General features: G+C 38.1%; 1 protein-coding gene and 1 long non-coding RNA gene across 2 annotated transcripts in view; both read left to right on the top strand.

Annotated features, from left to right (window-relative positions):
* LOC311302516 (uncharacterized protein) overlaps positions 1-27827 on the top strand; it is a 197792-nt gene that overhangs the window by 48693 nt on the left and 121272 nt on the right. The window lies entirely within an intron of this gene.
* Positions 20670-22062, top strand: LOC311302586. Its single transcript, XR_014629603.1, has 2 exons — positions 20670-21100; positions 21595-22062. It is a non-coding gene; the product is annotated as an uncharacterized lncRNA (long non-coding RNA).

The following is a 27827-nucleotide window of genomic DNA, read 5'->3' as shown; positions in this document are numbered from 1 at the left end:
TTCTCCAGGTAATGATGGACTTGTCAGTGAGTTTTATAAAGTGTTTGAGATAAGTTGGCTCCATTTTTGCTGGCCGTATTTCTAGAATCTATTGAAAAGGGGGAACTGCCCTCCTCTTTAAAACACCGTATTATTACATTAATTCCAAAGCCAAACAAAAATATTCTTTGTTTAGAGAATTGGAGACCCATTAGTCTATTAAATAATGATGCCAAATGATTTGCTTTGATCTTTGCCAAGAGACTGAAAAAAGGATTAGAAGATACGGTACTATACGGTTATCCGGACCACACCTGACCACACGTGACCACAACCGCTCTTGGTTGGTCGTAACCCCAGTGACGGGTAGGTTTAGGGGCGGGGTTGGGGTGGGTCATCACATGTGGTCCGGATAACCGTATAGTACCGAAGATATTATAGATGAGGAACAGACTGGATTTATTCAAGGAAGACACATTAGTAATAATATTAGACTGATACTTGATATGGTAGACTACAATGATTGTGTTTTAGATGATAGTTTTATCTTATTTATTGATTTTCACAAGGCATTTGATACCGTATGTAGTGGGTAGGGTGGTTGAGATGGGAAGTGTACCTTTAAGGCCTGCTCACTGGCACTGATTATTCGGATCAGGTGGCGTAAGTGACGCGTCCCTTTAAATGTGTCGTGACGAGACATGGACAGGAAAACATTAATGTGGTGTGAGTTGAAGAGTGAGCCTCTTGGTGTATTGGCTGTGTAAACGGGAGAACGTGAGTCTTTTTGGAAGGTCATGTGTGACGGTGTTGCCTCAGTCTGCACAATGGAGACACAAACGTGGAAATAGGGGTTTCACTTCACAGAGAATAAATCAGTTCAGCATATCTCGTTATCTCTGCTGTTTATTTAAAACAGTACTCTTTCTTTTTAATCTTTTTCTTTTGCGTTGTGATCGTATAATGAGTACAATTTTGCACATTGATAATTATAAAACATTTTCAGTGAATTAATCACAAATCAACTCAATGAAAAACAGAACAATTAAATTAAATTCAATAGAAAGGGAAACATCCCCACCTAGTGGTGAACATATATTCTACATGAATAAAGCAATTAAAGGTGAACTAAGTAACTTTTTTACCTTAACTGAACAGCTTCGGAGTCATTGGAATGGTTATATTACTTATTTCGGGTTGAATGGTGGTCGTTTCGCACCCCCCTGGTGCCCGTGAGCGGAAAATTCGCACTTGCAACTTTGAGACGGCGGGCCGCCGGCCGCCGCGTCAGGAAGTATCGCGTGATATCAGGTCTCGCGATGTAAACAATTGCTTTACGGCCAAAAGAAATCTGCTAAAATGCCGTCATTATTGCGCTCCCTCACGCTGTTCGAACCCGAAGGAAGAAGATGTTTTAAAGAATGTCCCATCTGCTTTGATGTCGTTGATCTACTAGCCTCTGGTGTCTGAGAATAGCCAACGAGTTTTTACAACAGTGTTGTCAAATATCTATTCCGAAGCTGTGGGGGAGCTCTAGAGAGAAACCTGCGAGCAAAAAGCGAGAATACAGCGAAGAAATCCCGAAGTTACTGAGTGCTGCTTTAATCCATAAAACACATTATAACAATATATTTTATACACATTACCTGCACAATGGAGATACAAACGTGGAAATAGGGGTTTCACTTCACAGAGAATAAATCAGTTCTACATAAAACACAAGACAATGCACAAATTAATGACACCCGCCATATTCAGCAACTCCTTCATCAGTTTGCTCTCAAAACTTGGACCTTGATCTGAATGCACACGCCTAGGGAATCCATAAATGCAGAAGAGACTATTCCATAAATGATGAGCAACCTGCTTTGCAGACTGGTTCTTGCAGGGAAATGCGTAGGCTAATTTGGTGAAATGGTCTGTTGCTACCAGGACATCCACACTCTTATCACCCTGCTCTGCTGTCCAGAAATCAACGCAGATGAGTTCCATCGGCTCAGAGGTGCGTATTTTTCAAGGAGGGCATGATCTTTTGGTTCAGGTGTCTTGCCTACGATACATCGCATGCAGGTCCTCACATAATTCGCTATGTCGTATTCCATGCCTGTCCAAAAGAACCGTTGTCTGGCCAATGAGAGAGTCATGGAGCGCCCTTGATGACCAGCTGCATCATGCAGACCATGAAGTACTTGTTGTTTTAAAACATCTGGGACACTGAATTGATACAACTTTTTGTTCATTTGATTGTCTCTTTTGACTTTAAAAAGCATACCATCTCTGATGATAAGTTTAGTCCAATGCTTAAGAAGTCTCAGGACAGTATGAGGTTCACTAGCACGTTCACGCTTGTCAGGACGTCGGTGTCTCTGAACGTAAAAGAGTGCTCTACTCACAGCGGGATCCTGTTCTTGTGCGGCTGAAAGTGTGCTCACATTGAGTGCAGTAGTCTGGTCCACATCGAGGAATTGCGGAATGGATTCCACGCCCATGAATTGTCCAACACCACAAGAAGAATGTGCGTCCAATACTGCAGCTACATCCTGTGAACTCAAAGCATCTGTAGACATCTGACATCGACTCCCAACTCCAGCTGCACCAGAAGCATCATCAGCAGGACTTGACAGTTAGTGGTAAATCGGAAGGAATCTTGGACGACTCGATCTACAACTCCATCAACCTGATTAAGCAAAGACTGGTAAGGTTCTGTCACCAGTCGATGACTTACACTCGATTGGACGAAAGGTTCCCTGCTCAATGCGTCTGCGACTATGTTCTTAGAACCGGGTACATATTTCGGGTCGAAGCTGAAGGAGGCTAGCTTAGCAACCCAGCGCTGCTCACAAGCATCGAGTCTTGGCTTGGTGAGTATGTAGGTGAGAGGATTATTATCCGTCCAAGCTGTAAAATGACGCCCCTTTAACCAAAAATGGAACTTGTAGCATATCGCCCATTTAAGTGCGAGGAATTCTAGCCTGTGAGCTGGGTAATTTATCTGCGAACGTGATAGCGTCTTGCTAGCAAATGCTACCGGCCTGGCCATAGTGCTACCCTCTGGGATCTGGGAAAGAACAGCACCCAATCCATCAAACGAGGCATCTACCGCCAGTATGAAGTCACGTTCGAAGTCTGGGTGTGCCAGCGTTACACTTGTGAGAAGGTCCTCCTTCAAAGTATCAAATGCTTTCTGGCATTTGTCCGTCCAGTCTGTAGGTGAGAGTTTAACGCACACAGCCTTTGAGGTGAGTTTCCTCCTTCTGCCTCTGGAGCCCTTAGTGTCTGTCTTCGAGATAAGATCGAACAAGGGTTTGGCTTTAAGTGAACATCTTTCTATAAAATGTTGGTAGTATAGTACCATATCTAAGAACGATTCAGGATGCCAGGTGTCCTATTTTAAAAGTTTGCACAAAACAGATCAAGCAGTGACATTTTCATAACTGGTGTATCCAAAATGGTCAATGTTTATGATAATGTCTTTATTCAAATGATTTATTTTATTATTAATTCTTTACATATTATTATTCTTTTACATGTTATGGAGATATTTAATCATTTATAAATATTCTACTATATTTCATTTCATTTTTCATTTATTTGATAGGGACATGTTGATGAACATTTGTACAAAATACAAAATGTAAACAAGCCGGATTATAGCAATATTGCTAATTTACGTCTGTATTCCCTAGGCAGGTACACACAATAACAAATACTCACTATACACAACTCTACTAAAACACAATACATAAAACACATCACAAAAATTACTAAGAAGAATATATATGCTATATGCTCTGATATATTTCTAAATGCAAGATCTTTGGATTCTCTTCTGTGCTGTAATAACAATGTAATTTCTCTTACTTTAATTATCATCTCATTAAGCACAGCACCACATCCCTCTACCCAAAAAAGGGGTGAAGAACTCACCACCTCTTTTCCCACTCCCAAATCGGGATCGAAACGTCACAAAGGGGATGCAGATTCTGTTGAGCGACAGAAACTTAATGTGTTACAGCAAGTTACTTCAGTTCTTGCCACTCCAGATCCTTACAGTTCCTTTGGACATCAAGTTGCTGTGGAACTTAAATTAATACAAAATGTAAGCATACAGACCAGGGCAAAGAAAAAAATATCATATAAACTAGTGCTAACATGTTGCCAAACAACTGTAAACAATCTAGCCCTTGCTAGCGCACTACTGTAAACATTTTAAAACAGTTAAAAATCGTACCTCTAGTTCTCGCTGAAGAACAGACAATCCATGCTGATCCCGACTTCCCAACCATTTTCTCGTCCACGCTTCGTTTGATTTTCTTTTGTTGTTTATTGCTACAAAGAATAAGTATTAATACAGCAAGTTGCCGCGACACACTATCCATTTTGTTTGCATGCGCTTCCCCGTGAGATCGCGTCACGTGAGGTGCTAAATCTTAAGAATATCTTGTAGTGTGTGATGCGCCACTATTCTCAAATATTGTAGTGTGAGCATGTTTAAGATCTGAGGGAAGAATATCTGCAGAGATTCTCCTTAAGTGTGTGTGCTGCAACCAGATTTCACAATCGGTTAGGATTGTAAAACTCCTGTAGTGTGAGCCAGGCTTAAAGCATCAAAACCTTCGATCCTAGGGAGACTCCTAGAAGGCTGGTGTTGTGGATGAGACTGAGGTCTGTTAGTGTTGGTCAGCAGGACTTTTTCAAGCATGACCTTTTCAAGAGCAGAGAAATCTGCACATTTCTGTCGTTGCTCGCACACTGTGGGAACGGGCACTGGAGCTGCATTAAAATCAGTCTTGTTGACTGAAACTCTCTCATTTCGACTACCATGCCCTGTACTGGTGGCTTTGAAAGACAACTCTGACTGATAGTCGTTAAGCACAGCCTGTACTTCATGTGCTGACCACTTGTCAGTCGGTTTGGACCTGAAGGTTAGGGCTAAATCCTTACTCGGGCAGTGTCTGATAAACATGTGCACCACTTCCACACTGGGCTTGTCAAGTGTTTTTTTGCTGTTAAACTGATGACGGTGATTTCCATCAACTTGCTTGAAGACGCGACCCATAACAACACAGCGGCACCACAACTTCACGGCACCGATGTGACGGTGTGGCCTGGGCCGTCTGCACAATGGAGACACAAACGTGGAAATAGGGGTTTCACTTCACAGAGAATAAATCAGTTCCACAGCATATCTCGTTATCTCTGCGGTTTATTTAAAACAGTACTCTTTCTTTTTAATCTTTTTCTTTTGCGTTGTGATCGTATAATGAGTACAATTTTGCAGATTGACAATTATAAAACATTTTCAGTGAATTAATCACAAATCAACTCAACGAAAAACAGAACAATTCAATTCAATTCAATAGAAAGGGAAACACCCCCACCTAGTGGTGAACATGCACAATTCTACATGAATAAAGCAATTAATCCATAAAACACATTATAACAATATATTTTATACACATTACCTGCACAATGGAGATACAAACGTGGAAATAGGGGTTTCACTTCACAGAGAATAAATCAGTTCTACATAAAACACAAGACAATGCACAAATTAATTGCAGTTGTGCCTCGTAATACTTACAATGTCAAAACAACTCGATATAATATAACACACTCGACGCCAAACACACATCAAAATATGCCTTACAAGTTCATTGCAGGATAAATCTGCAATAAAGGGGTTATTTATGTGTTTTGAACACTTTTAACTGGCAGGTGTCCAAAGAAAAAAACGTAAGTTTATCTAATCCTTTTTTTTTGTCCTAATCTTTCAATCAGAGATTTAATATTGTTTTAAATTGTCACGATGCTATCAAACATCGCATCATAAACCACTTATGCTTGTTATTACAGGAGGATTGCCTTCGTCTGTCACTAGCCACTGTTTTTCCTGGATTTAATCATTCTGTTTTACTTTTTATTTCTTTGTGTGTGTGTGTGTGTGTGTGTGTGTGTGTGTGTGTGTGTGTGTGTGTGTGTGTGTCTGGGGGATCTGCTACACCGATCTGTGATGACCTGGACCTGATGGAGTCCTGCTAGTGGTAGCTTGTTCATTTAAATGTTTGTTTTTTGTCTGTTTGGCAATCATCATACTCCAATATTCGGCCCATGGGCATTGTGTAATATCTCCTTTGGGGACAGTGTTTATTTTGCAATGTTCACTAGTGTGAAGTGTGAAATGCCGTGTTAGGTGTGTGTATGCACGGCCGATTTGGTTTGAAGTGTCTCTTGCAGTGTTTGAGTGTGTGTATGTGGACCGTATCTATTTATTTGACTTTATTCACTGTAGTCTAGGTATTGTTAGACTTTATATCCTGTAACTCATTCACTATGAGACTTTTATACACTGTGATTTATTTATTGTAGAATTGTTCACTGTTATCTACGGGGAACATTTGTCTGCTCTGATTGCCTATCAGTGTATCATGGTGTTTAGTGTTTAATAAAATTATATTTGAGTACATCAGTCCCATTTCTGTTCCTTCATTGGACACAACCTGCCTGAATAGTGTAAAGGGGAGCGCTGTTTGGATTTTCTAGTTTAGATATTCAAATTGCGTGCGTTTGAGCGCCGCCTAGGGGTCACACATAGAACATCACTTCTTATTTAAAGCGACTGAATTGTTTGGGTTTGGCAGTTATTTCCAGAAAGCTATCAAAACCCTATAGAGAGGATGTCCCAGTTCTGGAAGATGATCAAGGGGGACTTCTGGCAGATCTGAGATAGGTAGAGGGATCAGACAAGGGTGGCCCATCTCCCCATTTTGGTTTTTGTTAGCAACGCAAATAATGGCCCTTCACATTAAAAAAGGACATTTTCAAGGAATTACAGCATTAGGGAAAACAGTGAAGTTGTGTCAGTTTGCAGATGACACTGCTTTATTTCTGAAAGATAGGAATGAAATCATTAAAGCAGTGAAATGCATAAAATAATTGTCAGATGTATCAGGGCTAGGAATGAATATCAATAAATCTGTTTCCTCTTAAAGAATGTAGTTTAACGATTTATTTTAATATTCCAGTTGTAAATCAAGTAACATATCTGGGAGTTGTTATATGTAAAGATGAAAATCTGCGTAACAATTTAAACTTCAATCCAATGATTAACAAAACTAGTGAGAGGTTTAATGCGTGGTTACAAAGGGATCTGTCAATTCAGGGACGGGAACTTCTGTCAAAAGCTGAAGGAATCTCCAGATCAGTCTATGTGTCTATCATTGGATATTCCCCCTAAAGTTACCAAACAATTGGATAAAATGCCTTTTGATTTTATATGGAAAAACAAGCCACATTATTTGAGAAAAGACATTGTATGCAACCCCAAAGATCATGATGGTTTAGAGGTTTAGAGTTATGACGCTTTGAACAATGTATTTAAAATAAATCGGCTTATTCAGTATTTAAAAAATAAAGACAGTATCTGCTTATCAGCTCCATGCAATCTTAAGCTTTTCTTGGTTCAGCTGCACACAGTCTGAAAAGGTTTATTGGCAGTTTGATAAAATAAAAGAGCCTTTCTAAGAGCCCTCGTTTAAGCTGTTGACTTTTCTACCTTGAGAAAGAACGTTAAACGAACAACTTAAAAGGGCCTGACAAATCATGACATAAGACTGACATCACTCACAACGTACCGATGAACTAATATAACGTCTGATGTTTGCATACGTGCATACCAGTATACCATTACGACATTCTTTGTGAATAAACATGACCTCTGATGTTTGTATACATATATACCAACATATACCATCACGTCACATATGCAAATATAAGGCTTGTTCGACTTCATGCAGCTCTGCGCAGACCGATCGCTGGCTGACTTGAAGCATTGCATGCCGGTTAGAAATTTTGTCCGACTTGATACAGCCAGAGAATAGCTGTGAGGAGAGAGCAGACGCATTGTGAATAGCTCAGAGTAGCAAAGCCTTGAAAATCAACGGAATGAACTTTTATCTCAACAAAACCCTGAAATATCAGATGTAAAACCGTAGAGAACTTATCATAATAATTCAGAAACGTGTGAGTGACCCTGAGCACCTCCTGGAGTACGATATTGCAGACCATAACATGGCTAGCACAAAAGCTAATGCTAAATTGAAGGCTCTCCAAGAACACGACTATGGTGGTCCAGAAAGGATGGATCTGTCTCTCATTAGTAATTTGCAAGATGGCGCTCGGAAAGCGAGTGTATGTACATGTTCAGCTCGTGTTTGAGCTGACTGCAGCATTTTCCCTGTTGGGGATTTGATCCTCCAGAGAAACCAAGCAAAAGTGATCGAAGCGCCTGTTTAGTATTACAACAACGAGAAAGCTTACGATTATCGTCAATATGGAAGATATTAAAAAAAACTCTGGCCTCAATCCAACTAGAGGTCGGCAAAATCGCAACGCAACAAACGGAGATCCTGCAGCTCACGAAACAGGTGAATCTACTACAAGCTCAGGTGACAAGCCCGTAGGCAGGGGGGGTTCGGGTGGTTCGAACGAACCCCCCCTCACTGTCAAAGGTCCAGAATTTAAGTGTTTTTTTTTTTTTTTTTTATGTGATTTTGTCATCATTGTTTTAATCAATGCTTGTGACAAATATTCTGGGTTGCCGTTTCAAATTAATATGATTATTGTAGCTGGACTTGTGTGTGTGTGCCGCGGATACCTGTCAACACTCCCGTTTTTCCCGGGTTTCTCCCGTTTTTTAGCCCTATCTCCCAGACCCCCCCCCCCCCGTAATTTGCATGGCCCAAACACCTTTAATGTATAATCGGACCAATATGTTTGTCTAATGTTGACCAGTTGCCAGACATCTTGTATTAAATGCATTATATTCACACAATCCACACATCATATAGCCTACAATTTCAACCCATTATTGTCACTTCAACCTGGCAACCTATAACCCAGTTGCGCAGTCGCGGAAAGTAGGCTATAACCCGAAAGCGAGCCGATAGACATGGCAGGTGAGGGCCGGATTAACCATTAGGGCAACTGGTCACTTGCTCAGGGGCACATGACATCTAAGGGGCACTGACAGGTAGGCTACATGTAGGAGGAAATACACAGAAATTTAATAAAGTTATCAAACACTTTACAGTCTTCACTGCATAAAGTGCATCTACGCGGGTTCACGCAGACTTTCCTCCCTCCCCGCTGAACGCCAGCGATTACTAATTCGTGAAATGCACTCCCGCTGGTTGAGCGCGGTAAATTCGTTTTAGGTTCGATATTAGCCGGACATTTGTTCTATAGGGTCGGTAGTCTAAGAAAGATATCAATAGCAAGATTAGTTTTAATATTATGTGACCATTGTATATCGACATGATTAAAATATTAATTCAAAATCATTCGTGCATTAATGCTGCATAATTATACCTGAAAATGCTTTGACGCGTTTCCACAGCGCACAATGCTTAAGGGAACGTCTGCCAATTCCACCAACTGCGGTAAACGTAATTTGTATGATTTAAAATTACTTTTAACATTTAAAAACAGACGTTTTCAAATTCCAAAGCTTGCAGAAGGTTCATAATGTCAATACTGACTTAGGCTACAGCTTTAGCCTTGAGTAAATTAACTTGTCTAAGAAAATTATTCATAAAACGTATAAATATCAGTTGAGCCAACTTTCGTCACTGACGAAAATGAAAAGACTAAGTTCAGCTTTAGGAGGGGAAGAAATAGGCCAGGATAAGAAGACTGAGAAAAAAAGAAATATGAAGATGAGGAGAGGTATTGACAAATAATCTAATGATAGGTTTTAAAGCCTATTTCTTATAATTTTTTGGCCTTCAAAAGCCCTAAATTGCACATATGCAGATCAGAGAAATACAAATTTTCTCGGGGGAGCATGCCCCCGAACCCCCCTAACTACGCCGGGGCCTTGACTCTTGATGCCCAGGGCGCAGGAAATAAAACAAACAAAATACAAAAGGACGAGAAAAACTGCAAAAAGGTCCACTTTTTTGAAGAGAAGAACCCCCCCTTTCAATAGTCTGGCTACGGACCTGTGAATGATTTTGAATTAATATTTTAATCATGTCGATATACAATGGTCACATAATTATTATGTGACCATTGTATATCGACATGATTAAAATATTAATTCAAAATCATTCGTGCATTAATGCTGCATAATTATACCTGAAAATGCTTTGACGCGTTTCCACAGCGCACAATGCTTAAGGGAACGTCTGCCAATTCCACCAACTGCGGTAAACGTAATTTGTATGATTTAAAATTACTTTTAACATTTAAAAACAGACGTTTTCAAATTCCAAAGCTTGCAGAAGGTTCATAATGTCAATACTGACTTAGGCTACAGCTTTAGCCTTGAGTAAATTAACTTGTCTAAGAAAATTATTCATAAAACGTATAAATATCAGTTGAGCCAACTTTCGTCACTGACGAAAATGAAAAGACTAAGTTCAGCTTTAGGAGGGGAAGAAATAGGCCAGGATAAGAAGACTGAGAAAAAAAGAAATATGAAGATGAGGAGAGGTATTGACAAATAATCTAATGATAGGTTTTAAAGCCTATTTCTTATAATTTTTTGGCCTTCAAAAGCCCTAAATTGCACATATGCAGATCAGAGAAATACAAATTTTCTCGGGGGAGCATGCCCCCGAACCCCCCTAACTACGCCGGGGCCTTGACTCTTGATGCCCAGGGCGCAGGAAATAAAACAAACAAAATACAAAAGGACGAGAAAAACTGCAAAAAGGTCCACTTTTTTGAAAAGAAGAACCCCCCCTTTCAATAGTCTGGCTACGGACCTGGGTGAGCGGCTATGAAATTAAATTAAAGAAGAAAGACGATCAGATCAAAGAATTGGAAAAGAGACTGGATGATGTAGAGCAATATTACCGTATGGATGATCTGATTATCTCTGGATTGAAAACACGACACCGTGCCTACTCCAGTGTCGCTGCGGGAATCAGTGCTGATGACACAACTGCTGAGACGGAGACCCTGGAATTCCAGGTTATCCAATTCTTCGGTAGTAAGGATATTCCCATTCACAGAAATCAGATCTCGGCCTGTCATACACTCCCTCGGAATAACAAGAATAACAAAAATAGTCCTACTCCACCGGCAATCATAATCCGCTTTGTCAACAGAAAAGACAAGATCGGCTTGTTACAACAGGGGTTCAAGTTAAAAGGCACGGGAGTGTTTGTGAATGAACATCTAACGAGGAAGAACGGGAATATTGCTTATGCAGCGCGGCAACTGAAAAAGGCTAAAAAGATCAAAGCGACCTGGTCTCGGAATGGTAAAGTTTATATCCGAACGATTGGAGCAACACCAGAAGAGGAAAGAGCAGTGATGGTGAAAGAAATGGACGAATTGAACTTGTACAAATGATGATTAGAGTTGAGTCACAATATGAGCTGTGGATGTGTGGACTTACTACTTTATTTTATTTTTTTGTGTCGCTGATTATGGACGAAGATTACTTAATCCTCCGGGACAGATGGAATATTCAGTTAACTTTGGTTATTAGCCTTTTTGAAGTAGGAGGCCTTCACAACCAGGGGACGCTCAGTTTTTATCACGTGAGTCTGTGTCGATGTTCTTGCCAGCTTAATTTCTATGGCTTCTATTGACTTGCCCATCTCTGACGATAACTCTTTTATTTTCAATCCGTTTGAGCAGAACATGGACAGTTGTGGCATTTATGATAATTTCTTTAATCCTGATGTAAATCAACCTAATTTAAACTTATTAAAACTGTCTTGTAACTATTACTCTGAAGGGCAAGTAAACTCACTGCATCAAACCATAAACTTTTCTAAAAATCTTTTCTCTACTTTTCACTGGAATATTCGTAGTATGTCTAAAAATCATGACGAATTGAGAACTTTTCTGTCTAGCTTAAGTTTTTCCTTCTCAGTCTTGGCCTTTTCTGAGACTTGGCTGACTGATGATGTATTTACTTTATTCCCCCTACCTAATTATGTATCATTTCATTCTTGTAGAAAAAAACAAAAGAGGAGGGGGGTGTCTCTTTATATGTTTTGAATTCCTTTGATGCTGGTGTTAGAGATGAACTTAGTGCAGAATTTGACACCACTAACACAGAGTCTATATTTATTGAAATCCCATCTTGTCAGCAATTCAATGGAAAGAGCATTCTGATCGGATGCATCTATAGACCACCAGATTCAGACCATAACACATTTATTGATGCACTTCAATCAACACTTGAGTTAACAACCAAAGAAAGCAAATTATGTTTTTTACTCGGTGACTACAATATTAATTTACTCAAATGTGATTTAACACAAACAGTTGATTTCTTAAATGCACTCCATTCTTTTATTTTTTTCCCTCTTATTACTAAACCTTCCAGAATCACCTCCTCATCTGCTATACTCTCATTGATAATATTTTGTTTAATTCTTATAACTTTGAGGTCACTTCAGGCCTCCTGATGTGTGATGTCTCTGACCACTTTCCTGTCTTCCAGTTTATCCAATCATGCCATCTAATGTCTAGCTATCCTAAGAATGGGCCAAATAAATATCGTAAATTCTCTAGAAACAACAGCATTGATCATTTTTAAGTCTGCCATTGGCAATACCATATGGGATGAGGTACTTGTGTCACAAGACGTTAACAGTGCATACAGCTTATTCTTAAAGTCTTTTAATAAGGCTTTAGATTGATCATTTCCGTTGATGAGTACAAAATCCAGAAATAAATACTCTAAGGGGAAGCCGTGGATATCTGATGAACTAAAAAACCTTTCCCGGAAAAAAAATAAACTTTATAGGAGGTCTATTCTTAACCCTTCTTCAATTAATACTGAAACTTATAAGAAATGTAAAAACTACTTCACATCTTTAGTAAGAAAAACAAAGAAAGCATATTATTCAAATCAATTTGCACAAGCTTCTAAAAACATTAAAACAACATGGCACCTCATTAATCACTTACTGAACCGTACTAAATGCCCATTTACCGCCCCTGTAGTAATGAACAGTAAGAAGGGGGTTCTCTCCAACCCTGTTGATAGTGCTAATGGCTTTAATGATTTCTTTATATCGGTTGGTTCTGAACTAGCATTTAGCACTAATGGCTCGGATAGACACCCCTGTTCTTTAATCAAAGGTCAGGATCCTTCATTCCATAATTTTGACCCACCAACTGTTCAAGAGGTTCGTAATATTATTTTATCACTTAAAAATGCAGCCCATGGTCATGATGGCATCAAAAGTGTTCTTATCAAAGAGACAACTGACTATATCATTAAATCCTCATTCATATTCTCTCACTGTCTCTTAAAACTGGAATTGTCCCTCGGGATTTGAAGGTTGCTAGGGTTATACCAATTTTCAAGACCGGTGACTCCAAGGAATTTGGTAATTATAGGCCAATATCAATTCTCCCGTGTATATCGAAAATCTTGGAAAGATTATTTAATCACTTGGATGCCAATAATATTTTATATAAACATCAATATGGTTTTCGGAAGCGACACTCTACTGAGCATGCCCTCATTCAACTTGTGAACTACATTTCTTTAGCTCTTGACAATAAAAAATTTGCTCTTGGAGTCTTCCTGGACCTGAGTAAGGCATTCGATACGGTCAGTCACAATATTCTGATTGCCAAACTTAGCAGATACGGAGTGGAGGATGTTGCCTTGAGATGGTTTAGAAGCTACTTAGCTGATAGAGAGCAATATGTATATATCTGGAAGGCTATACCTCCATGAAGTCACAAATTATGATTGGTGTCCCTCAAGGATCAATTTTGGGGCCTCTTTTATTTTTAATTTATATTAATGACATGGCCACGACTTGCACCAAACTCCTACCAGTACTATTTGCAGATGATACAAATCTTGTAGCTTCTCACCAAGACTTTAATATTTTAATCAAAACGGTCAATGAGGAACTATCTTCCATTGTGGAATGGTTTCAATGGAACAAACTTACCCTCAATATAAAAAAATGCAATTTTATGATTTTTTGTAATACTAACAAACATTACCCTAAAGAATTATCGAAAATTTTTATTAATAACATTCAAATTGAATTGGTTCAGCATACCAAATTTTTGGGAGTCATTATAGATAGTGGTCTTTAATGGTCTAACCATATCAATTTCGTATCTAAGAGGTCAGCTAAAATGCTGGGTATATTGAGGAGGGTTTGTCCTTTAGTTCACTCCTCAGCTTTTTTAACCTTATATTATAGTTTTTTTTTTCCCATTCATTAATTATTGCAATATTGTTTGGGCAGCTACCTATTCTACTTACCTGAAGAAATTAACAGTCATACAGAAGAAATATCTTAGATTTATATCTCATTCAAATAGATATGCACCCTCAGCACCCCTTTATAACAAATTCAAAGTTCTCCCTATTGATAAGGTAAATATTTATCAAACATGTTTATTTATGCATAAGTTTATATATAGGAAACAAGATCTTCCAGACTCCTTTCAGAATTTATCCCCATTTCACATGTACACTCATTTCAAACTAGACACAGCAATAATAACCTACTCTTACCTTACACACGAACTGCAAGACATCAATTTAATATTTTTTTTAGAGGTCCTAAGCTCTGGAGTGATTTAAGTCCATCTTTGCGATCAATGTCCTCTTATTCTGCTTTTAAAAAGCATTTGAAGACACTACTATTGCCAGCCTGACGCCTTTAAGTATTTCTTTCTATAGGTATTGCATGCTCTTTCTGCATCTTTTTTGTTTTTTGTTATTGAATTGTTGTTCTATATTGTTTTGTTTTTTTCTGCTTATGCTCTTGCTTTGTTTCGATTGTTGTTTGTTTTTTTATTTAGTTTTTTTTGTTTGAGTGTTTAGTCTGCATGTCTCATGAGTGAATATGAGCAGGAGTGGAACTCTGTACAAGCCTAGAGTGGCTTCGTTCCCTCCTTGCATAGTTTTGTACTTGTACTAAACAAATAAACATAAACAAACTAACACCAGAGGAACCAAAAACACCTTAGCATCTCCTTCCAAACCACCAGCACCACAGAAGAAGTCAAAACCAGACGACGCCGTGACTGCTGGAGCCCATGCTGAAGACGCCTCTAACGCTGTGATCCTGCTATCGGCACTCTTCAAAACATGATGCAGGACTTCAAAGCGGAGCTAAAGCAGAACACGCTGACCATAGCCAACATCGCGAAAGCGGTAGAGTTTAACTCTGCCGAACTCAAAGAATGTAAAACACAGTGCCAAAAACTGCACGTCGAGGTGAAACAACTCAAAGAGGAGAACACAGATCTGGGGGAAAGAGCAGCAGAGTTGGAGCGTTATAAAAGAAGAACCTGCGAGTAAATGGCTTACAGGAGGGAAAAGACGAAAACACACGACAAATCATCTCTGATATCATCGGAAAGATTGTGCCACACTGGAGGGAGAAGATGGATTTCATCCTGGATTCGGTGCACCGACTGGGGCCGAGTAACACCAGCCGCCCTCGTCAGATCATCATGCAGTTCACAGGACGCTTCAAAGGTCATATTGTGTCCCATATGGCAGATGAATTTGCTCACTGGCTGATTCTTATCATAAACATAGATGGTCTGAAATTCATCTTAGTCAACATTTATGGATATAACATCAGTAGAGAAAACCGAAACCTACTTGAACAAATTGGTTTACATTTAGACAATCTCAAATGAACACACTCAACTGATAACATCATCATTGGAGGCGATCTAAACCTAGTTCATGATTTTTTTTTATTATAAATATCCTTTCAGATACTCTGCCAGTCATCCAAACACCATATTCACAGACTTTTGCGAAAAACAAAATTTGGTTGATCCTTGGAGACACTTAAATCCAGAAATATCTAAATACTCCTGGTTTAGCTCAAGCCACAATTATAAATCCAGAATTGATCATTGGTTAATTGCAAATCATTTGCTGTTTTATAATATTAGCTCTGATATTTCTTCTGCACCACTAACAGATCATAGTGTTATTTTACTACAGATCAAACCCAATGACAACAATGTCCACTCACACACATATTGGAAGTTCAATTCCAGTCTGCTCAAAAATAATGATACTGCCAAAAAATCTAATTATTAATTAAAGAAAATGCCAATTCTGAGGAGCTCACAACTGCTACCAAAAAGTGGGAATTCTTAAAATATAAAATACGCCAATTTACCATCTCATTCAGTAAAATAATTAAAAAAGACAGTTAAAAAAAGAAGAACATTATTAATCAGTTCAATATGTACTGCAATAGGCCAAACCCAACTGAAGACGATAGACAGAAGATATTAAACCTCCAACCAAAACTAGATGAAGTTCACAGTCGTAAGGCCCAAGGGGGCTTTATTAGACCCAGAGCTAGTGGATAGAGGAGGGGGAAACAATTCAGCGTATTTCTGTGGTCTTGAAAAAAGAAGACAGGAAAAAAATAGCATCAGATCCCTGATGATTGATAATAATGAAGTCACAGATGAAAAATTGATCTCTTCAGAAATCTGGAAATTCTATAGCCAGCTCTATAGCTCTAAAGTTTCTAGCGTGGACTGTCAACATTTTTTTCAGGATATAGCAAAACATATTCTAAAAATAGAGGATGGCCTCAAACAAACATGTGATAATCAAATAACAATTCCAGAACTTGACGCAGTAATTGATCGCCTCTCTCTTAACAAAGCCCCCGGATCCGACGGTCTCACAGGTGACTTTTACAGACATTTGGGTAGATTTAAGAGACCTGCTGCTACAAGTCTTTACCCAAATATTTGAAACATGAGTGCTTGCACCAACAATGAGACATGGAGTTATCGTCTCAATTCCAAAACCTGGGAAAGATCCCAGAATTATAGATAACAGAAGACCCATTACACTCAGACATTCAGACTACAAACTCCTAACTTACATCTTTGCTTCTCGTCTTCAAACAGGGATTTCAGATCTTATTGCAGATACACAGTCAGGGCTCTTAAAAGGAAGGTCAATACATAATAATATAAGATTGGTAATGGACATCATTGAGTGTAGAAGCCAAATAGAGGATGATGGTTTCCTTCTCTTTCTAGACTTCTATAAAGCATTCGACTCCGCGGAGCATCCATTTATTCTTTCGTCGCTCGAACACTTTGGCTTCGGAATCAAATTTAGAGAATGGGTTGGTGGATTATATCGAGATATTAATATCTGTGTCCTATTACCTAGTGGTACCACCCCAAGCTTCAAGATTAATGTGGGTATTCCTCAAGGTTGCCCCATCTCACCATACCTGTTCATCTTAGCCACAGAAATGCTAGCAATCTATATTAAAAACTGTAATGATATTAAAAAACTTAATGTACTTGGCACAGACATAATAATCAGCCAACTAGCGGACGACACAACAATATTCTTAAAAGATAGATACCAAATTTCAACAACTATTGCCAAAATTGAAAAATTCTCAAAAGCCTCAGGTCTAACATTACACTTACAACACTTCACTGAAAAACATCTGTAATATCCCTATTAAATCAGAAATCAAATACCTGGGGATTTACCTCTCTAAGGACCAAAAACAAAGCCAGCTTCTGAATGTAGAAAATACAAGAATGCAAATCAAGACTAAATATATGGCTACAGAGGGACCTATCAACACTAGGCCGAGTTTACCTAACTAAGATGGAATATTTATCCAGATGTTCTTGCCCAGCCTATTCCAGTGCCACTCCAAACAACACTGATTACATCTATCAGCCAAATCAACCTAAACTTCATTTGGAGAAACAGATCACATTATATGAAGAAAAGCAATATGGTTAAAGACACAAAGGATGGAGGAATAAAAGTTATTGATTTTGACTGCCTTAATGGAACCTTAAAAATAAACTGGTTAAAATCTTGGATCAAACACAGCAACTCCTTTTGGTATTGTATCCCAAGACCTTATTCAAGAGAATCGGAGGATTAGAATTTCTTCTTAGAGCGGACTTTAGTGTTAACAAATTACCTATATCATTGTCAGAGTTTCACTGATAAATACTCTTGTACTGGAAAATGTTATACGTGCATAACTTCTCACGCCACACATCTGTACTCTGGAACAACAGATATATTTTGCACAGCAACACATCTCTGTTCTTTGAGGATTGGTGTGGGAGAAATATATGGTCCATAGCCGACTTAATGGATACCAACGGACAGTTTTTAAATTATGGACAATTTTCCATCAAACATAATTTCAAACCCTTAAAATCAGACTTTACTAAATTACATAAAGCACTAGCCCAATAATTTGTCCTTCTAACAAGAAACATTTTGGCATATTATCCGATACAACCACAATTGGCCCCACTATCAATTCAAGGGATCTTTGTTCTGGATAAAAAAATGCACTAACCACTTTATTAGAAATTGTTTTATTGATTATATTTACCCTAAAAGGCCAAATAAAAATAACATCCTACAAAAATGTGATAAATATTCAATCACTAAATTAAGAACAATGTATCTAACACTCCCTATACCTCCTAAAGTGAAAGAAACGCACTTCAAAGTAATGAACAACATTTACCCCTCTAAAGAAGTACTGAGACGTCGCTTTGGTACAGATGATAATACATGTGCATTCTGTGAAAATGATGGCGAAACTACAGACCATGTGTTTTTCTCATGTAACGTGATACATATATTTTGGTGTGATATACATAAACGGGTTAAGCAACAGATGTCTTCATTCCCAAACTCTATCTCCAGTGCCGACATAACATTTGGATTGTGAAATCATCTCCCAAATTAATTTTTTTTTTTTTTTTAAATGAATTTAAACTGTATATGAAATCCTTAAAAACTCTGAAAGGTCCTAAAGCACAAAAATATATAATACCCTAAAACACGTCCCAGCTGAGGTTAATAGCTTAACAATGACTGAATTCTCCCCTCCAGTGTTAATTTTGTTGACGAATAATTTTCGTCATTATTTTCGTCAACGACATTTTTTCAGTGACGAAAACGAGACGAAAACTAAATAAAAAACAGTTTTAAATGACGACAACTATGACGAAAATGTATTGACATTTTCGTCAACGAATAAAAACTAGACGAAAATGTTGGGGAGGGACGATTGAGGAAGAGATCCAGTCATAACTGATGCGTTTGTGGTAAAGCGCAGATTTGAATTGTGACGTGCTGATCTACCCGCGGACAGGAGTTGGCATGCGCTTGATTCATGTCTATAGATCGTTAAAAAATGTAAACGTCTGGGAGAAAGAGAAGAGCAGACATGGATAGATCTGAATGTTTTTCTGTGCGCGCGCGCACACACACACACACACACACACACACACCCGACCCGAAGCGTGCCTGCACAGCTATACAGCGCGCGAGGACTGAACTGAGCTCTCTTTCGCGTCTGAATGGATAAAATACACACAACATTGTCTAAATGTCAGTTTTGGAGAGTATTCACGTAAACACAGTCGGTTATGTCTTTAAAGAATGTACCGTTGTTGTGAGAATAAAGAATGTACCGTTGTGAGAATAGCGGATCATGTGCATCAGTGCCATTGGATCTGCACACTCGTTCTTAAAGTGACAGTGCGTAATACACATAATGCCGTCTGTGCACTTAATCAAACAACAAAATAAAAAGAGAAAAGCACTCACTGCTCTTTAAAAGCTGTAATAAGGATTAATTATATTTAATTTATATAAATATGTCTGCTTGAAAGAATAAAGAATGAATACTACATATATCATGCATTGAAAAAAAAGACTAGGCTATTTCTTTAGGAGAAGTGGTTTTATTTAATTTTAAGATGTTTTTTGTATTTCACAGCAGTTAAAAATGTGTCTGTATTGCATGTTCAAACTTTACAAATTATTCATATTAACAGGTTAATAGTGTTTTGGGAGTAGGCTATAATGGGTTTGGAAATTTAAGAGAAATTCTAAATTAATGCATTACAATTTAAATTCGATTTTAGTCGACTAAATATACTGTAGATTTAGTCGACTAAAATGTTATTGTATTTTCGTCGACTAAAACTAGACTAAAACTAAAACAATTCAGATGACTAAAATATGACTAAAACTAAATGGCATTTTAGTCAAAAGACTATGACTAAAACTAAATCAAAATTTGCTGTCAAAATTAACACTGCTCCCCTCATGTTATGTTATAATTTCTTACTTTTTTTTTTCTATTTAAATTTGTTTATAAATATGAATGTTTCTTTTCCTTTTATAAATCATCCTTATTTTTGTTACTAAGACTACATATATATTTCCTGTTTGTATTAAGAGCTGCTCCCTCTGGCTATATCTTCTCTGTGTCCTATTCTGAAGAAACGGATATTTTCAATAAAAAAATAATAATAATAAAAAAAAAGGACGAAAGAGGACCAGCAACAACAACAACAACAAAAATGAAATAAATAAACAAAATTAAGGGGTTAAGGTTTTTCTTTTAAAGCATATTCTTCTATGGTGGAAAAAAGACTAATTGCGTTTTTCTTTTTTATCACTTTGAGGACTTTTGTATAAGAAACAAATTCACCATGAAATGCACAGAACAATGATTTCATTGATATTTTGATTGGGGGATATGAGGATGAGGATATTTATTCAGTCTATGGTCGACACGGTCAAAATCACGCGTTTCGTTTAAAGACTTTTGACCCCGATCGCCTGCCATACTCTGTTTACGTCTCTCTCTCTCCCTCTCTCTCCCTCTGTCGTCACACATAGAACGTGAAAGTAGGGCTGCGTTCGAAACCGCATACTTCCCTACTATTTAGTATGGGAAAAAGAGTAGGCGAGCGAAAAAGTATGTATGAATCCAAAAGAGTAGGCGAGAATTACCTGGGTGACGTACTAATTATCGCGAGATTCGGACTTAAGTGCGTTCGAATATGCCTACTTTCCTACTATATAGTAGGCGAAAACAGTACGTGAAGGAAGCAGTACGTTCGAAACATCAGTATTCATAAAAGAGTAGGCGAGAAGTTCCCGGATGGCTTACTCGCTTCCGCCCAGATTTTTGAGTGCTCAACGATGGATACTCTTCTATCCCAGGAGGCCACGCGAGAGGATACGTCATAAAAAAGAAGAAGAAGGATAGGTCATACTCGAACGTGACGGAAAGGATGACGGACGAGACTGTTTTCAAATGTGAGTATTACAAATCAAATGATCGCATGTGTTGAACTACTGTACAATAAACTGTTGAATTGTTGAAGATGTAAAGACGCTATATTTGTGATTTTGCTGTAAATCACATTTTATTATGTAGCTAACAGAGAAGCTCCAGTAAGGACACATACGTCTCCAAAGTGGATTTGCATACATTTTAAACCGTATACATCTTAAATACAATTACTAAATGTCTATTTAATATCTGGCAAGAAAATCTTCTATAAGAAATGCAGATTACTACGTCTAATATAGATATGAAATAGGCATCTGAGTGATGTATGTGTGCTATTATGTAGAACAAATCTATAAAGTAACTAAACATAAGTTATCTATTTTATTTGTCCATTAGTACTGTTGATAAATTCAGGAACATTTATGTAGGATAAAAAGTTAAAACAACCTCAACATGTAAATGTAGTGTTGAGCTCATAAATCACAGAGGTAATGTGAGTCTGGTCTGGATGTTACAGGGACAGATGAACAGATGTGTGTTTATCCGGTGGAGAGTGGCTCATGAAGCTGAATGCTACAATCAAAGGCTCTGTGACATTACAGAAATGAATACAACAACTATTTAAATATTAAGTTGTAGTTTATTTTAATTATTGTAGTTTCAAACAGAGCTATTACAGCACTTTTCTGATTCTTGATTTCTGTGCATTTGCTGCACAGCTTTTGTGGTGGAGCAGGACCTGCAAGGAAAGATGATGTGGCGGCATTTGTGGAAAAAAAGCTCTATTGCCTCAGATTGTGAAGCACAACACATCACGCAACAACCTCCGGCACGAAGGCACGGCTCACCTCTGGCGGTCAGCTGATTCATCAGAGCCGCAGAATGGGAACCGCTGTGTTGAGATGGCAGAAGGATGTGGTTCAGCGCCTGTAGCCTACATACATACATGATTGACTGTAGTTTTAATAAAGCTTTGTTTCATGTGTTGACTTGTATATGCATTTGTTTATTGTGTGATGGTGACTTTGATTAATTCTTTTACTAATTTATTAATATTTCTCATTGTTGTCAGTAAATAAAATACAATTAATTAATGCTTTATTTATTGTTTGAATGAAAATGTAGATGTTCACTATATACACATCTAGAGTGTATTCATGCATAGCTATTTCAAATGACATACATTACATTTTGTTTGTTTTATTGAATTATATAATTTACAGTAAAAAGTAATATAATTAATTGATCAGCATTTATCGTTGTTATTATTGTATGTTTTGGGGCTGGAATAGCAATGCAATTCATTCTGGGGTAATATTAATTTTTAATAATGATACTTAAATTTTTCGAGTATAAAATCAACAGTTTTCCCCAAAGGTGAATCTCCCTTTGTGCAGACATTACAAACGCTGAGGAAAACCGTTCTAGGTAGGGCTGTCGAGTTACTGATGTTATGAGGTATATCATGTAGGCTATGTATATATATATATATATATATATATATATATATATCAATCATGGGTTTGCAAACATATTATGATATTTTATACACAGGAAAAAACCTATAAGGTTGAATATCAATATTTATTTTCTTAAATAATTAATTATATAATACATTTAAAAAAAAAAGCATTTTCTGTTATTTATAGGCCTGAGGGATGAAACGAGAGTTAAATTTAACAAGAAAAAGAGGAAAACAAAGCAGTAAGCCACTTTTGCTTATGGATGAAAATGTTTGGATATAAAATAAAGAAATTAACAACATATTCAAGAGATGACAATTTTGGGATTTCGTAATAAAAATAAATATCGTTAAGGATAAAACGGTGGGTCACATTAGTAGGGTTAAATATAAGAACTTAAATCAACCCTAAATGTACTCACAAAATAAATGGGAAGCAGTTTTTTCAAAAAGACCACAAAATGAGCAAGTTTAATCAATATCATGATATTTACAGACAGATTAATTAAGCGTGTCGTTCAAATCTTTTAAGTTGTTGCGCTTGTGATAACGCGTCGTAGGTCACATGATAACGTCAACATGGCAGATGTCCGGTTCTCATTCATACTCAACGAGATCTGGCTATAAAGTATCTACTCTTTTAGCGCTCGTTAAGTAAGTACTCATTGAAATTAAGTACCTACTCATTGAGTATGCGGTTTCGAACGCAGCCTAAGTTTACCTGTCGCCATAAAAAAAAAAAAAAGTTTACCTGTCGCCATTTTAAGCAGGAGAAATGCGAAATACGACACGGAAAAAACAGAACATCAAAGTCAGCCATTTTAAAGGGATTGAAGTGTAGTTTTATGATGTTAAAGCTGGAGGATTTGAGATCCTGTATCTTGTAAAAGTTTGATCAAGGTGAGTGTTCATGTGTGACTTTCTCATATTAATATGAATCTCTGGAGGACATTTTACGTGATTGTTTGATATGAAACCTTAAATAAAGGTTTTTATTTTTCCACTTCAGTGTTTCCTTTGTGTTTCGTGATGTTTGTGATTCTCCAGAAGTTTAGCTTATGTGTAAACATACATAGGCCAATTCACACAAACGTCAACAAACACGTTTTTTTTATATATATAATCGGATCAGTGTGTGTCGATGTGGGTCGGGGTTTGTTTTCTTTTCCACCCGAACATCAACGGTCGACTTGTGTGTGTGAAAAGGCCCTGTGAGCTTGAGTTAACGCAGTCACATGATCCTTTTTTCCCACACTCCAGATATGTTCAGCTAAATTATGAAGGTTGTTTAATTTAATCATTTAATTTAGTGTGTGAATGTTTCTTCATTCAGAGTCAGTGGAGGAGATCAAACTCATCAGATTCTCCTGCAGCTTCATCATGGCTGATTCACAAGGATCCAGAGATGGAGATTGTTCTCCAGGATGCAGGTATTTTTAACAAACATTACATTACCATTACCCCCACACCTCCTTCCCTCCCCCCCCACACACACAAACAGATCAAAGACAGTTACAGAAAAAAAGATGATTTTTTTGCCTTTTTTTTTTTTACTAAAATGAAATATTCAGTAAAAAGATAATTGTTTCCTCAAAGTACTTTTTGATGCAGGATAAATGTATTCACAGTAATATAAAGGATTAAACTGAATCTGTTCTCTGTTCCAGTTCAGTCCAGCAGAAGAGCTCAAACCCAGAGTCCAGCTGTGTGTCTATGAAGAGTAACTGGTCTATGGATCATCCGCCACTAAAGTTTAAGAGTGGAGACAAACGGCCTGATCTCAGGTATATCATTTCTATAAAAGATGTGCTTATAGTGTGACACTTTTGAATTAGAATCATAATTTTTCTCAGTCAGTCAGTCTAATACTAGCAATGACATCAAGTAAATGTAAGCTGAGATCTTTTCCACCTTTATAAAATGGAGTAGGTGCAGGGGTGGCGCTAGGGCTGGGCTAAGGTAGCCTGGTTCTACCAGACTCTCGTACATTTCATTTGTACAGAGAGTCTGGCCTCGCTCCATTGAGAAACGTTTACTTCCTTGAAGGCGGGTTCTCTGTTAAATTTCAAAACTATTGGATCTGCCCAGAGTCACTCAGGATCTGCCATAACCAATCGCTAACGTGTGGTCGTCCGAATGATCAGAGGATTATGTTTAGAATAAGATGTCTGTCTTTTATAAAGTTTATAAAGCGACGAGAATACTTTTTGTGCGCAAAAAAACAAACAAAAAAAACGACTTTATTCCACTATTCATTTCCTTCTCTCTGTTCCTCGAGTCTTGATAAAGCAGCGCGTCTGTGTGTTGTACGTCACACGTAGGCTCACTACTGGCCGACGCTAGTCATGTGTGTGATCACATCAACGTCATCGTTCTCAGCCACTCCCTCTATTCGCTGATTGGTCCTACAAAAAATTTGTTTCTGGAAACCTAAGAATATACAGCAGTCCCAGACGTAGTACTGAAGGAAAATGAAATTGAGCGGAAGTACGTAGGAGGGCGGCGCTAGGGCTGGGCTAAGGGGGCTTAAGCCCCGAATGTTTTTAGTGAAGCCCCAAATATTTTGTTACCTTGTCTTTCTCATAGAGCAAAACAATTAATCAGAAAAACAAATGTGAATAAGATTACAGCAGCTGCGATTAACATGAAAAGTGCATATTACAGTTTTATTTATATTTTTCCCTTTGCATTAAAGATACTTATGACGTGCGTTTGCAGCGTTGAGCATTGTAGCCAATCACAGACATGTCTGTTGAACGCATCGGCCAATCAGAGGCGTTTAAATGAGTCGCTGTGCTGAAGATGTGTTTTGTGCTAGCTCACCGAGTTCTACACTTTCGCAAACATGTCATTATTATTGGCAATAAACTTAAGATGCAAATAAGAGATTCACTGCAATGTATTTGATATTCTTGATGCTGCTCTGATGCGCTCCATTACGCACCGCTCACGAATATGACACCGGCTCAAAAAAGCATCAGCACTTCAGATGACCTGCAAAGAGCTAATGAACTGAATTACTTTTATCTGAGATTTGAAACTCAGGACTTCTCTTTAGAAAGGAAGAATATTTTAGAGACAATTGCTGTCACAGAGCAGGATGTAAGACTGGTGATAGAACCCAAGGCGGTGAGATTGCATTTTAAAAACTTATGTACTAAGAAGGCAACGGGACCGGATGGAATATCCGCATTTTTGCTAAAGACATGTGCAGATGAGTTGACAGCTGCATGGTTTCCAATCTTTCAAAAATCAGTAGATTTGCACGTCATACCCACTCTGTGGAAGAAATCAGAAATTATACCAGTACCTAAAAAACCATGCCCAAATGTGAATAATGATTTCAGGCCTGTGGCGCTAACTTCTATTGTTATGAAATGTTTTGAGAGGATAATGGTGTCATTTCTTAAACAAGATGTTGGTGCATTTTTGGATCCGTTTCAGTTTGCTTATAGGCCGGGGCGCAGCATAGACGATGCTATCAATAGCATTTCACATCTGGTCAGTAAACACCTCGAAGACCCTAAAGCCTATGCACGTATTTTATTTGTTGATTTTAGTTCGGCTTTTAACACTCTACAGCCTTATATGCTTATTCAGAAACTGAAACACATGAATGTTAATTCTTTTATTCTTAACTGGTATTTTTCATTTTTAACAAACCGTACTCAACAGGTTAAAGTGAATAATGCTCTTACGGAGCCCAGGCCAATCAGCACTGGTGTCCCGCAGGGCTGTGTCAGCTCGCCAGCCCTTTTTACATTATATACTAACGATTGCCTTAGACTTCATACCGATAATTACATTATTAAATTCTCCGATGATACAGCAATCCTTGGCCTCATGCATAAAGTAGGGGTGTCCATGGTTAACCGATTAACCGATTAACCGTTAAAAATTGCGTAACCGAGTGAAACATTTTGCTCGGTTAAGTGGCGTCAATGGCGTGCACTGAATTTAGTTGTAATACATTTTTGCACCACCAGAGACCGCTAGACCAGTTTTCTAATATGAAGCGGGCAAAGAAAGCGCGCGTCCGAGAGTGAAGGCTGTGCGAGAGTGAAGGCTGTGCGCGAGCGTGCGCGAGCCAGAAACAAACATAGTATCCGCGCCACTGATGGCAGCACAATAATATCTGTCTGCAGAGCCGCAGAGCCACAGCTTTACCCCAGCAGTTTTACCTCGAGCATGCGCAATTTCATCACAACAGTTTTACCCGCAGAGTCCGTTTACCGTTACATTAACCCATACAATTTGTATTATGCATTTCCTAAACATGTACTTGCTAATCAAACACTTTATCTGAACAAACTACTAATCTATAAAACACAATCGGTCTTCCGACCTTTTACTATTGTGTTGATATGCGCGAGGGAGAGAGAGCAATACAGCGCTCGTGTTGTTTGAAGGCGGTGAGAGTGCGCGCGCGCGGCCGGGGCTCTCTCACTGTTTGTTCTTATGCTCCCTGTCCACTGATCTAAATAATTAGTTGTTACGACGACTTATTTGTTCCCTCGTTTTAATAAATCGTGGACACGTTGAACAAATTCCCTCCCTCATTTTGATTTAACGAATTACAACGTGGCCAAAAACAGTTTGATACTATTAATTAGTGAATGCTAAAGACCTATTTTTTGTGAATTGGTGAATATTCAGGTGAATTATTTCGTGGCCACGAATTAATAATAATTATTAAACTGTTTTTCTTACCTGTGAAGATAGCTCTTCAGTGAAGGCCGACTATTCTCGTACAGCTTTTTATTCCTTTTTTTGGTGTGTGTGTGTGATGTGAACGGGTGAATATTCAGGTGAATTGTTTCGTGGCCACGAATTAATAATACCTCCGCACGTTTTACAAGACCCTTCTCGATCGCAGCGGCAACGAGCACTTTGATCACTTGATTTAAAAAACAAAACATTTCAGCGCTAGATCGCCAAAAAAAAAAAAAAAAAAAAAAAAAAAACGAACGAAATGAATGCTCTGCTAGTTAACTGGAGATGTTTTGTTTATTTGTATTGGTATTCCTGCCGCGAGATATTTCAAAAGTGGTGGGGACAATACAATATCGACCTTAGAAAATAGTGGTGGGGTCGTGGGGATATGTCTCACCCGCAAATTACGCCTATCTCGGGGTTGCGGCGCGCACACTATGGTTAACCGAGTATTAACCGCTAAGGGCCTCGGTTAACGGTTAATGAAAAACTTGAAAACGTGCAGCCCTAGCATAAAGATAAAAGCCCAACCGCGTATCATACAGAAATTGAGGAATTTGTTCAGTGGTGCGATG

The sequence above is a fragment of the Rutilus rutilus genome (genome assembly GCF_951802725.1).
Source record: "Rutilus rutilus genome assembly, chromosome: 13".
Taxonomy (NCBI): Eukaryota; Metazoa; Chordata; class Actinopteri; order Cypriniformes; family Leuciscidae; genus Rutilus; species Rutilus rutilus.
The sequence above is the reverse complement of the archived record's forward strand: the minus strand, read 5'-3'. Positions and strand labels throughout refer to the sequence as shown.